The sequence below is a fragment of the Lycium barbarum genome, chromosome 4 (genome assembly GCF_019175385.1).
Source record: "Lycium barbarum isolate Lr01 chromosome 4, ASM1917538v2, whole genome shotgun sequence".
In the NCBI taxonomy this organism is placed as follows: domain Eukaryota; kingdom Viridiplantae; phylum Streptophyta; class Magnoliopsida; order Solanales; family Solanaceae; genus Lycium; species Lycium barbarum.
The window spans coordinates 24,548,724-24,563,278 of NC_083340.1; positions in this window are offsets into that span (position 1 = coordinate 24,548,724).

Below are 14,555 nucleotides of genomic sequence, written 5' to 3' on the forward strand. Positions count from 1 at the left end.
CTAGAACGAACGAATTAGAAATCAGGTTATATAAATTAGAAAAAGGAAAACAAAAAGAAGCAGATAGCGAAGATGAAGAAATAGGTTTATCTAATATACAACCACTAAGAACAATACCAGAAGATTCAATAGCGGAACTAATGAGTATAGAAGACCATGGAGCTCTAGTATGTAATGAAGATAAAAAATTAGGAACAATAAAAATACTTGCAAGAATTAAAATAGATAACTATGAAATAGAGACATTAGCATTAGTAGATTCGGGATGTACTAAATGTATAATAAATAAATGAATAGTTCCACCAAATTTAATAAAAGTTCTAGACAAACCAGTTGCAGCCATGCAAATGGATGAAACTCATAATATATATAAACATTATGTTCATAAGGCATATATTAGCTTTATCAACACTTGTTCAGAATTTTATAAACCTAGTTATAAAATGAATAAAATATGGGTAAGAGACTTGAATATAAATATAGACTTTGTTGTCGGATTAGACTTTATGTTACATAACAATGGAAGTTGCATGATTACAAGAGATGGAGTAATTTTTCTAAAAAATATTATTCATACACCAATACAAGTTCATAAAACTGAAACTAGAATCAAACATAAGAAGATCTTTACTCCAGACCAAATAAACCTGCAAAAGAAAGAAGAGAGTTGTTGTAAGGATTGTCAAGACAACAATACATGTTGTAAAAGTAAAAGAGAAATAAAGAATTTAATTCTAGAAGAAGAAAAAAATACTAGACGACGATAATCTAATAGGAAAAAATTATACTTTAATAGACATAGAAACAGAATTATATAATTTTAAAACAGGGATAGAAAGGATAGGAGTAATAAAAAACCAAAAAGATTTAGATAATATAATGAGAATATTAGATGAGATAGAAATTATAGGAGAAAACCCTTTAAAACATTGGAAAAATAACAAAATTGTATGTAAATTAGACATAATAAATCTAGAATATATAATTAAAACAGCCTCAATTGAAGCAACTAACCAAGATGTGGAAGACTTTAAAGTACAAATAAAAGAATTATTAAATTTTGGAGTAATAAGAAGATCTACTTCTAAACATAGATCTGCGGCATTTATGGTAAGAAATCATAGTGAGATAGTAAGAGGAAAAGCTAGAATGGTAATAAATTACAAAAGACTTAATGATAACACCAGAACATATGGATATATGGATATAAGTTACCAGATAAAACAGAACTAATAATAGAATACAAAGTAAAAAAATCTTTAGTAAATTTGATTGTAAATCAGGATATTGGCAGGTACGAATGCATGAAGAAAGTATAGAATGGACTGCATTTACCTGTCCTGAAGGACATTTCGAATGGTTAGTAATGCCATTTGGATTAAAGACAACTCCACCAATTTTTCAAAGAAAAATGGATAGTATATTTGGAGACTATAAAAGATTTGTCCTAGTATATGTATATATTAGTATTTAGTAAAGACATGAAAGAACATTTAGGACACCTACAGACAGTATTTAGATTATTAGTAGAAAATGGAATAATAATTAGCAAGAAAAAGATGGAATTATGTAAAAACCATATAAAAATTTTAGGAGTAGTGCTAGGAGATGGCAAAATAAAATTGCAACCTCATATAGCTAAAAAGGCTTTAGAAATGCCGGATAAACTAGATAATGTTAAAGAATTACAAAAATTCTTAGGAATAGTAAATTATGCTAGAAGTTTTATAAAAGACTTAGGAAAAATAGCATGGCCGATCAAATGGTCAAAAACACTTTAATACAGAAGATATTAGATTAGTACAAAAAATTAAAGAAAAACTAAAAAAATATTTCAGACTTAAATATGCCCCTAGAAACAGACTATTTAATTATAGAAACAAATGGAAGCTTTGAAGGATGGGGAACAGTATTAAAGGCAAAACCAAATAAATATAGCGATAAAAGTGAAGAAAAGATATGTGCTTATCAAAGTGGTAAGTACCGAGAAAAAGGAAATATGAGTAGTATAGACGCCGAAATTTTAGCTGTAATATATGGCTTAAATAGTTTTAGACTATATATACTAAATAAATCAGAAATATTGGTAAGAATAGACTGTGAAACTATAGTCAAATTCTATCAAAAAATTAATGATAAAAGTAGCAGTAGACGAAGATGGTTAAACTTTATGGATACTATTTCAATTTATAATTTAACATTCGAACATATAAAAGGAAAAGATAATAACCTAGTAGACCAATTAAATAGATTAAAAATCACATCTAACTGATTTTCTATTTGAACAGCATGAGACCATCAAGTTCTCAAACAGCAGACAAAGGAAAAGGCATAGCCTCAACCCAAGACACTTACAGACAAAAGGTACTAGGTAATCTTCATTTTAGACCTACATCTGCATTAGACAAAAACGCTTTAGAAAGAATACATTTTGGAACCAATAATTTAATATTTTTTCCACCATCTAATTTAACTTTTAAGGTATTACCAGAATATGTAATAGACAAACAACAGACATGTTTAGTAGACAATTTGTGGATATCACATAACAAAAAAGACTCTAGTCATTTTGTAGCCACTCTAAATGCACTTTATCAGTATTTTACAGACAAAAATCTAGATAAGAAGTTTAAATTTTATGTTGTAATCCATGGTAGAACTAATGGTATTTTCTAGACCTGGATAGAAGTTTTAGATTCTATTAAAGATATAAGAAAACCTCTTTTTAAAGGCTTTAATGATATCACTGAGGCATTAGACTATGCTAGAAGAGTGTTGGGTCCAAACTACTATATTTCTCCAGCTCTCAGACAAAATCCAGATAGAACCCCTCAGTACAATATACAAAAAGACAATATTAATTGTATGAGAACACTACCCTTTGTTAGACAAATAACTATCAATCATTGGTATTTATATAGAGATATAGAGAAAAGATGAGAATATAGACAAGTAGAAAAAGCCTTAAGTGCATATTTAGAAATAATAAATTCAGAAACATTTTCATCACTAATAAACAATAGGCTCTTACAAAGTCAGATTAATGAAGAGACAATCTCTGCTATAACGTGGGAATTACAAGATATAAGAGAAGATATAGAAAGACTTGCAACTAGTATAGAGTACCAGAAGAAAGTTTATAAAATAAAGATTCTGTTAGGGTAATAAATAAAGCTAGAAAAATAGATACATTAATATATATATATATATACACACACACATATTAAGGAGAAATGTTTACGAAACGTGACGATAGTTTTCCTTAATTACAAAACATAACGATATATTACGAAACATGACGGATTTTCATATATTTTTCGTTTTTTTTTTCCAGAAAATATATATTTTTTTTTTAAAAATATTTTTTTAAAAAAATATTTTTTATATATTTTTTTTAAAAATATATTATTATTATTATTATTATTATTATTATTATTATTATTATTATTATTATTATTATTATTATTTTGCTCAAAGGCTTAAAAAATTACCTCAAATTTTTGTGTATGTATGAGCAAAATTTTTAATATAATTTTCATACACAAAATTGTGAGCGAAAACTTTAAGCCTTGAATATTGTATGAAAGTTGTTACAATGTTGTTGTAGTTGTATTAATTTTCCAAAAACCTAATATGAGCATTATATACAAAAAATGTGAATGAAATTCTAAGTCTTTAGCGAGATATACACATTTCATACCATTCTCATGTATAAAATTTTGAGTGTAATGTTTAAGCCTTGATCGAGATATACACACTTCATACATTCTTCATACATAAAATTTGAGCGAACTTTTTAAGCCTTGAGTAAGATATACACATTTCATACACAAAAATTTGAGCGATTATTTTAAGTCTTGAATGTTGTATCAAAGTTGTATACAATATTGTTGTAGTTGTATTAATTTTATAGAAATCTAACATGAACTTTATACACAAAAATGTGAGCGAAATTTTAAGACTTGAGTGAGATACAAATTTCATACTGTTTTTATACACACAATTTTGAGCGGATTTTTAAAGCCTTGAATGAGATATACACATTTCATACATTTTTCATACCGTTTTTGTAACACCTCGTAACTTCGGACGAAAGTTTGACTCATAAGATGATAATATAATGGAACCAATATGAGGATTATAGGAAGTGTTTTGAAAACCAATTAAGTCATAAGAAATGTCTTTGGGCAAAGCAAAGTTGAAAACCACTCTACGGAACATGTTTGTAAGAGAGTTTATAGAAGGTCATACTTCCAACGATTATAACCCCATTATTAATTTGGAATTTGGGAAAAACATCCTTGATTAAAGTTGTAGCCCTTTGAAATAGCTTTCCAACGGTATATTATGGAGGTCAAACGGACATCTTTGCAAAGAGTTATGCCCATTTTACTGAAGTCTGTCTTCGCTGGAAAATGGGTGACTTCGACGGGAAGATCGACGGTTCGTCGATCTGATCGACGGTTCGTCCTTTGAACCGTCGATTGTGCATTGTTCACTGGAAATTTGACCAATTCGACGGAGCAGATCGACGCTCCGTCGATCTGATCGACGGTTCGTCGTTTGAACCGTCGTTTGGTCCGTTAAGTACGTTTTCGGGTCAAAAGTCGGGTTTACGCGTTTTCTTGTTATATTTGGGGTTGGGGTTTATTTCCCCAACACCCCATTCACGAAAATTCTCTCTAAACTCAGAGACAACAAATCCCAAACCTCAAGATCTTCCAAGGTAAGTTTTTATCATGATTCTAAGTTGAATTTAAGTCCCTAATCCCTTTCTAACTTGAGTAAAACTCTTCTAATCCATAGAGTTAGGATTGGAACATTTTTGTTGGATGTGGAAACCCTAGAACCCGAATTCAAGAGGATTGGACTTCAAAAAGGTAATGTTTTTATCCCTAATCATTTATAGTTGTGAATTGATGAATTCTTGGGAGAATAATATTTGGTTGGATGAAGAGAATTATATGAACTATGTTAGAGTTGTTGGATTGTTGATTTGGGATTGTTGTATTCATATGGGTGATGAAGAATGATGTTAATTACATCTAATTGAGATTTTAGCATTAGCTAGAAGTAAAAGAATGGAGATTGGGTGAAGAAAACACCATTAATGAGGGTTATAGAGCTTCATGCCCACTAAGTGTTTGATAAAATGCTTAGATGAACAAAACATGGATATTGTTGCTAATATAGGATCCCTATGACTTGTATTGCTATAGATTGAAGTTGAAGGGGTTGAAGGACATTGTGATACGCTCAAAAGCGGAAAGTTAAGGTATGTAGAACTTCCATCCACATGTGGGAATCTCTACGTTCTTCCCCATGATTCGTTTCGTAAAATATATGAAGTTCAAATCCTAGGGCATTAAACCCAACATATTGGTAGCCCGTAATTATGTATGTATGTACATGAATTTTGTATCTATGTTCGTTATTGTATTCCTAATCTTCCATTACGGATATTAGGAATCCTAGCTAAATCCATGAATCATGAATTCTTCCTCATGTGTTCTCATTATGTTTATATGAAACTTTATGATTTCATCCAGCAAGTTACAAGCATGTTTTCAAGTCAAGTATATATATATGATTATGAACTATTGTTATTACTCATGCATCAAAAACATGTTTTGCAAGACTATGACAAGTTATCTTATGAAACTATATTTACAAGTTATGATTTATGAAAATCATGTACAAGTAAGTTATGATTCATGAAAACCATGTACAAGCAAGTTATGATCATGAATACCATGTACAAGCAAGTTACGATTCATGATATACCATGGGCAGCAAGTGCCACTATTTTCATGTTCATGTTTTGGGAGTTGCATTAATTACCGAGGAGGGCTTCAGATAGCCTGAAACTACGTAGCCACCGTAGGATGAGGATCGCTCCACCCATGTCCCGGACGATCTCTCATAATGACTGGATCCTTTCATATTTTATTAAATCTCATGTTCCCTGGCAAGGACTGAGTGTTCTGCTGGCGGGACGCAAGCACCAGACCATGGATCGGTTATAAGTTATTGCTCTCCCTACTTATGATATTTTTACCATGTTTTATATATATATGTATGCACTCATGTTCATGTCCAGGTTTTCAGTTTCAGTTCTTATCATGTTATTCCATGTCCCATGTTATTTCTTTCAGTTGTTTTACATACCAGTACATTCAATGTGCTGACGTCCCCTTTTTATTGCCCGGGGGCCTGCATTTCACGATGCAGGTACTGATATACAGGACGACACATCTGCTCAGTAAGACAGCATTCGTATCAGCTTATTGGTGAGCCCCATCTCATTCGGGGTTTAGTCAACTTTTGTTTTATGCTTAGTTATGCATCTGAAGGTACGCTGGGGGCCTTGTCCCAGTAAGTATGTTTTCCAGTCAGACTCATGATAGAGGTTTCATAGACTAGACAAGTCAGTTATGTTATGTCAGACATTCGGAGTCGTATAGCCATTTTTGGCTCATTCATGTTATTTTCGCACTCATGTTTAAACAAGTGTTTTTATTAAGTATTATGACTTACTACGTTTTATAAAGGCTCATCATGCATTCACGTTATATTTCCGCTCATGTATGTATCATGATGATTCAGCAAGCCATGTGGTTCGCTCGGTCACACGCAGTCAGGCACCGAGTGCCGTGTTACGTCCAGGCCATGGTTCGGGGTGTGACAGTTTTCATACACTAAATTTTGAGCGAACTTTTTAAGCCTTGAGCGAGATATACACATTTCATACAACTTTCATACATAAAATTTTGAGCGAAAAAAATATAAAAATATTTTAAAAAAAACATTTTTTTTCAAATAAAAAATATTTAAAAAAAAAATATTTTTTTATTTTTAAAAGCATGTTTTGTATATGATTTGTAATGTTATGTTTTGTAAATATAAAACTATCATCACGTTTCGTAAATATTTCTCCTTAAGATGTATATATACGTAGTTGTCCCTACTTTTATAGTAAGTAGAAAATAGAGATATAATGTTAGTAGTAGTGATTAAAGGATGAGGATAATTTTGATTAGAATCCAATTTTAAGAGACTATTTTTGGTCCTTTTACATTACTCCCCTAGTCCATTTTTACTTGTCTAGCATACAAAAAATAGATGTGGATTTTTACTTATCCAGTTTGAAAAATCAAGACATAATTTACCATTCCATACTTATTGTACTCTTCTTAGTAATGGTTGGATAAAAAACTTTAAGAATTTATTAGTGTCTACATAACTTTTAAAGTCAATTTGATTGATATTAATTATCTAAATGATTTATAATAATTAGGAGTGATAAAGTAAAATTTTCATTTTCTCTTTAAGGCGTGTCAGGTCAAACAAGATAACTAAAATTGGACGGAGGGAGTATTAACTCATTTTGAGAATTTTTTCCATCTTCGTTTTCTAGATAAGTTCATTAGACTTGCGTGATGAAGTACATTTTTCAACAATTGTTAGATCGGCCGCCTATTACTATTCTACTATGAGAAGGGCAATCTTTTTTTAATGACCGTACGATTTATTTTAGTTTTGTTTTATGAGAAATTGGTTGTTCAAATACCCCAAAATATAAATCACATACATCATCAATATAAGAAAAAATGAGAACTTTTCAAAAATATTATTCACAAGGTTTGTTGAATACGCAAATCTTGCCTATAAGAAAATGAAGAATAAGGACGAGCAGCTAGAAACAAGAAGTTATATTTGCAAAGTTCTTAAAAATGGTGACAAAATATAAAGAGAATTCTTCTTGTCGAACAATTTGCAGGATTGTCCTTCGCTGGGGTGGTCTTTAATTTCTGGCCCTCAGATTAGTGGTCTTTAATTTTTACCTTTCGCTAAAAGTCCGTTGATTCCGGATTCGAAATCTCGCTCAATCAAAAATTAAAAAAAGTTCGCAAGGCATAAGTTGGATTCGCAGGGCATAAGTTGGGTTTCAAACTCTGTCTTAAGGGGGAAAAAAATGTTTTGCTGGAATTTTGTAAACTTCTGTCTTAAGGCCTAATAATGCCTTGTGAATCCCAATTTCTGCCTTGCGAATCCCAACTTATATCTTGCGATTTTTTTTTTTTACTGAGCCTAGGTTCGAACTCAGGACCTCTGGGTGTTAAGCGAAGAACAAATATTAGAGACCACCAATTTGAGGGACTAAAATTAAAGATGACCCCAAAAGAAGGGCAATCCGCGCAAAAAAAAAAAAGATTTTATAGGGCAATTTGCACGGTTGCCCTTATTCGGGGGTGGTCTTTAATTTGTGCCCCTCAAATTGTTGGTCTTTAATTTTTACCATTTGCAAAAAACTTCTGGATTCCGGGTTCGAACCCCGCTCAGTCAAGAATTTAAAAAAAATCGCAAGGCAGAGTTTGACTACAAAACACTGCCTTATCAGACAGAGTTTCAAACTTTACCTTAAGGCAGAGTTTGACTGCAAACTTTACTTAAGGCAGATCGGAACCAAAATGACCCAAAAAAAAAAAAAAAAAAACGAAGTGAACCAAAATACCTCAATAAAAAAAGAGGTACCAAAGGACCTTTAACATAGTAAATTACTGTGTTAAAGGACTTAACCGTAACGGTACGGTTAAGTCTAACAGCGCAGTAATTTACTGCGTTAATGACGTCATTAATTTATTTAAAAAAATAAAATAAAATTGTTTGAATAAACCATTAAATTAATGTGTTATGCAAGTCCCATAAATTTTTGTATCTAGTATATTTAAGTAGTTAAGATAAAATTATAAAATAAAGAGTATATAGTAGTTACAAATTGGTGAAACTTTAAACGGTCATAACTTTGCGCTCGGACGTCCGATTTACGTGATTTTTTTTTATTTTGCGTACTTTTGCTAGATCCAGCTGCGTAAACGCCGCAAGGCGATTTTTCTGGGCCAGTTTTTAGAAAAAACGTTCTTTATCCCATTCAATTTGAATTTTGCCCCAAATTAGTGCACAATTTTCATTCTATCTTTAGTAAAAATGTAATGATAAAAAATATATCTCAAGGTGGGAGCATTGAGAAGTTATTATGAGTAGAATACATTAGATATATTATGGGAGCATGGTGCATGATGCATAGTTTAAGTAAAAATTAATTATATTTTTTGCGTTTCTTAATGATAAATCTTATTTTACTCTTTGTTATCGTTAATAACTAACTCGCGTGGCATCCTAAACTAATTATATATATAATAAGTTATGCATTAACTAAAAATAACACTATAAAATAAAATCACTAAAACGACAACTCGAAGTTTTATTAATTGCACAAACAAAAATCGAGTTCTATATAAAATATTTTTGAATCACATAGTAAATGACAATGAAAGTATTGTCTATGTCTGTATAAAAAAAAGACAAATCACACATTAAATGACAATGAAATTTTTGAATTTAAATAATGCTACAGTTAAATTTTGAAGAAAATGATATTACGTTTATCAGTATCTTCGAATTAAGTAAAAATGATACCAAGAACTGATTTAGAGTGGTAGCATTCATATACTAACATAGGCAAATCACATAGTGAAGGATAAAGAAAAATGTGAAAATTATTAATATATAAAAAAAAGTATAGCGCACTAAATGTGCTATTGCACTTAACCGCGCCATTACAGTTAAGTCCTTTAACGCAGTAATTTACTGCGTTAAAGGTACTTTGGTATCACTTTTTTTATTCGGGTGTTTTGGTTCGCTTCATTTTTATTTTTTTTGGGTCATTTTGGTTCCGGACTAGATAAGGCAAACTCTACATTAAAGTTTTTTTTTTTACTCAGCTGGAATTTTGCAAAATCTCTGTCTTAAGGCCTAACTTTTTCCCGAATAAGCTTAGTTTTGCTACGAAATTCTGCCTTGCGATATATTTTTTTTTACTGAGCCAGAGTTCGAACATCAGATCTCGGGATATTAGGCAAAGGGAAAAATTTAAAGACCAGTGCTTTTGAAGGACAATTCGCGCAAAAAAATGAATTCTATAACTCATGAAGATTGGGATGTGATGGGTCAAGACAGTCTAATTCAAAAGTCTTAGAACTGACTTTTGTGTACCATGATTTCTGGGTAAATTTCACATATGGTCGGTCACTTAATTAACATTTGTTTTCACAAAAATCACTTAACTATCGTTTCTAACCCAAAAGTCACTTAACTTTGAGTATACTAACAAAAAAGTCACTAAACCACTTTCCGATGTCACTAAACACTTTACGGTGAATAACTCATTTTTATCTTCTTCTTTTTTTAAAAAAAAAAACAATTAAAAAGGTTCAACCCGACCCCACCCGACCCAAAACCCATATGAATTTCATATTCTTCCCGTTTCCCTACCATTTTAACACGTTTGATTTAAAATAATACTCCCATGACCAAATTAACCAGAGTATGACATCATCTTTGTTATACCCCATTTTAACCGGGTCGATTTAGGGAGTATGACCTATTGGTGATTCCTATTTATTGCTTTGTTTTAAGGAGTCGCCACCTAATTAGTTTAATAGTGAATTAGGACACCTGATTATTAACTAAGGTAAAACTAACTAAACCTTCGTTAATAGTCTGCTTAACCGATATGATTCTAGGTAAGGGTTCCATATTATCCTAAAGGGAAGGGGTTAGGCATACTTTAGAATCCGTTAACTTACGGTTATCCGACCAAACTTAGATTAATTAATTTAAAAAATCCCCTTTTAGAATCCACAGAATGATCCTTTTATAGAGATTCGTTAGGGTTTTCATTTTTGCTAGCAGAGAGGGATGAGCGTGGGGGGACAAAATGAGGTGGGGGTGACAGTGGCGCGTGGGGAGAAGGAGAAGGTGGGGTGTCAGAGGAGGCAGGGTATGGCGGAGACGAAGAGGGGAATGGGGTGTAGTGGGGTGTCAGAAGGGTACATGGGTGTGACGAAGGTAGTGGAGGTGTCAGAGATGAAGTGGAAGTCACGTGGGGGTATAGGTGCGGTGGAGATGGTGGCGACAGGATGGGGGTGTGACAGAGGTGCCGGGTGGGTGGAGAAGTGGAAGGTGGATGGAGTTAGGGCGATGGCGACAGAGGTGGGTGATGACTGAGGTGGGTGGCGACGGAGAGATGGATGGAGAGGGGTGGCGATGGGGGAGCAGTGAGAAAGAGGGAGAGAGAGGGCGCGGCGGAGGGAGTGAAGACGAGAAGATGAAGGGGAAACCCTAAAAAGGGTTTCCTTATTTGGCTGAAAAAATGAATTGGACCCGGTCCATTTGTGGACCGGGTCCAATTTTAGACTGGGTATTAAAAGAATGGACTAGTAAATTAAACATGGACTGATCTAGAAAATTGAGATGAAAAAATATGGTCTAGTCCAAAAAATATTAGGAATTAATCGGACTTTGATTTGGGGTCCGGTAAGTCAAAATACGGACTAAGTGCAAGAAATAGTTTGGCTTCTAAATTTGAATAATAGACACATTTTGATTAACGATGTACTAAGGGTGCCAGAATATCACCTAATACGGAAATATGTAATTATAAAAAGACCCGAGTAAAAATTATGATGTCGTAAATGACCGTGCAATAATATTTAATAACAAACGTTATCAATTAGATGTGCGAAATAAATGCGATGTGTGTGCGAAAGTTGGTAGAAACGTCGAGAGATGCAAGTTTCAATAATGCTAAATAATAGCGGCAAATAAATAGCGGTAGTAACACTGCTAATAATGATAATGGTAATAATGATAATGTTGATGATAATGGTGATAAAAATTAATAATAGATATAATAATAACAGTAAATAAAAAATATCGATAATTAAAAATGATAATAATTAATAATAATAATAATAAAGATGATAGTAATTAATAATAATAAAAAATAATAACAATAAATAACAATTATTGATAATAACAAAATGATAATAAATTAATAATAATAACAATAATAGGGGTAATAATAAAATAATAATGATAATAATAATAAGAAATAATAATGATGATAATAATAATAATAATAAATGACAATGATTGATAAAATAATGATAATAAATAACGCTGATAATAATGATTAGTGATTAATAATAATAATGATAATGATTATAATGGAAATAACAAGAAATAATAATTAATGACAATTAGTAATAAAAATGATAATTTAAGAATAATAATAAAGATGATAATAATAATAATAATAATAATAATAATAATAATAATAATAATAACTGCAGCGGAATAATAAAACGTGGGTGTTAATGAAAGACTAATAATTATAGTAAAATTTAAATGCATATTTTCAATTTCTCAAAATACCAGAAGTATTAATAGGTATTTCGGGGGAGAGGCGGGACAAAATTGGGTGTCAACAATCTTGACCGATAATGATACTATATTTGTAAGTTTTAATTGACAAAGTTGTCTACCCATTGTACTAAATTTAATAGTACTAGCTCAAGATGGGAAAGAAATTTCAAATCACCAAATTGACAACTGAAAGCTATAAAATTAATTTAGACAAACCATATTTCCAGCAGAAAATATGCATCAACAAGAATTAAAAGAAAAAAAAAATACACATATTGTGCCATATTAGTATGTCATTTAGAAAAGACGAGACATTTTCTTCGACACAACTTGCACATAATCTTGCATTACTTTTTTCTTGACTTCCCTGCCCCTTTTTGATACTTTCACAGCTTCAGTAGTACCTTGTTTCAAGAACATGTACAACATATGGTCTGTCATTGAATATCATGTCATCGATAAGATTAGACTGACTCGACTGTGGGCAGCAACCTTGAACGAGAAGGAAAATCAATTGCACAAGTTGCTGAAAGTTATTTCAATGAACTTGCAAACAGAATCTTGATCTAAGTTTCTAGAAAGTACCCTGATGGAAGGTCACTACTTACTAGCCTGTTGTACATGATCTTGAAATATGGTTTGTCTAAACTAATTTTATAGCTTTCAGTTGATTTGGAATTTCTTCCCCATCTTGAGCTAGCACAATGAAACTTAGTATAATGGGTGGTCAACTTTGTCAATTAAAACTTACAGATATAGTATCATTCTCGGTCAAGATGATGCCATATGCTATTTAATTGGTCATGGTCGAATTATTTCAAACCAAACGTCTGAAAATGGTAAGAAAAAGGGGAAGAATATGAAATGTTATTTATTTTCGTCATGGGGTTTTGGGCCGGGTGGGGTCGGGTTAAACCTTTTTAATTGATTTTCTTATTTTAAAAAAGAGTAAAAAAATGAATTATTCACCGTAAAGTAGTTTAGTGACTTTTGTGTTAATATATTCAAAGTTAAATGGCTTTTGTGTTAGAAACGATAGTTACATGACTTTTGTGAATGAAAAAAAGTGTTAGTTAAGAGACCATCTGTGAAATTTACGCCATGATTTTCTACGACACCAATTATGTTGACGTATGAAGTTGTTCTGAATAGCCAACAACAACGCACATGTCAAGCACGGGTCATTGCTATGGAAAACTTAATATCTCCAACACTCACTATTTACTGTGATCTTTGCATGTTGAATCTTAATTATATCTTTCTTGGAGAAGAAGTTGGTCGCCTTATAACATCAATATTGCGGATAAATGATTTGATGGCTTAAGGCAAGGGGTCTCTTCGTATATCGTTCATTTAATCGTGCTTCAATGTCACCATACTTGGCTCGAGTAGATTGTTACCTTCGAAGTTCAATTTTTCCCTGCCTAGGCCTAAAATGATGTCATTTTGCCCATCACCTAATTAAGATACGATAAGTCAGATTGGCACAAGCTTGATGGAGCAAGTGGAACCTATGTCGACTAAAGTTAATATGATCCTTAAATAATAGATGAGGCAATGGAAAAAAAGTAATAAAGTAAGCATGAAATAAAATAATAATGCAGTATGCCAACACTGTCTCCGGCTACAATCCATTTGACGACTCATAACTTAATAGGTTAAAAGAAAAAATAGGGATTTGATGGGGTTAGTGAAAACCTTCCATGGGAACCTACAAAAAGCAGCACTTGGAATCTATTTTTGTATTAAATAAGAGTCATTCTTAATTGATTTCCTCCATACATTAAATTTGATCAAATCTTGATTTGCCATAATTTTTACTCCCTCCGATTCAATATAAGTGTCCACTTAGGGTGTGTTTGGTATGGCGAAAATGTTTTCTAAGAAATTTTTTCCTCAGAAATGGTTTTTCTACTCATTTTCTTGCATTTGATACACAAGTTGGAAAATGTCTGTTTTAAAAGCATTTGCATATACTCAAAGCAAACACACCATGAAATTTTTGAATTCAGAGTGCAACTTTTGATGGTGAGGAGTACGGTTTGGGAGGTGTGATAGGCTGCGGGGGAGGGGGGGTTGGAGTAAGGAAAAAATTATTTTTTATAAAATATAAAAATATAAAAAATATTAAATTTGGGGGAGGATGAGTGGGTGATGTAAAAAAACAAAGAGAAAAAACTTTTAAAATCTTAAAAAAAAACCTAATCTTTTTTGGAGAGTGGTAGGGGTGGGTCGGTGGGTCTAAGGTGAGGTGTGGTGGGGTGGGGTGTGGGGGTGGGTGGTTT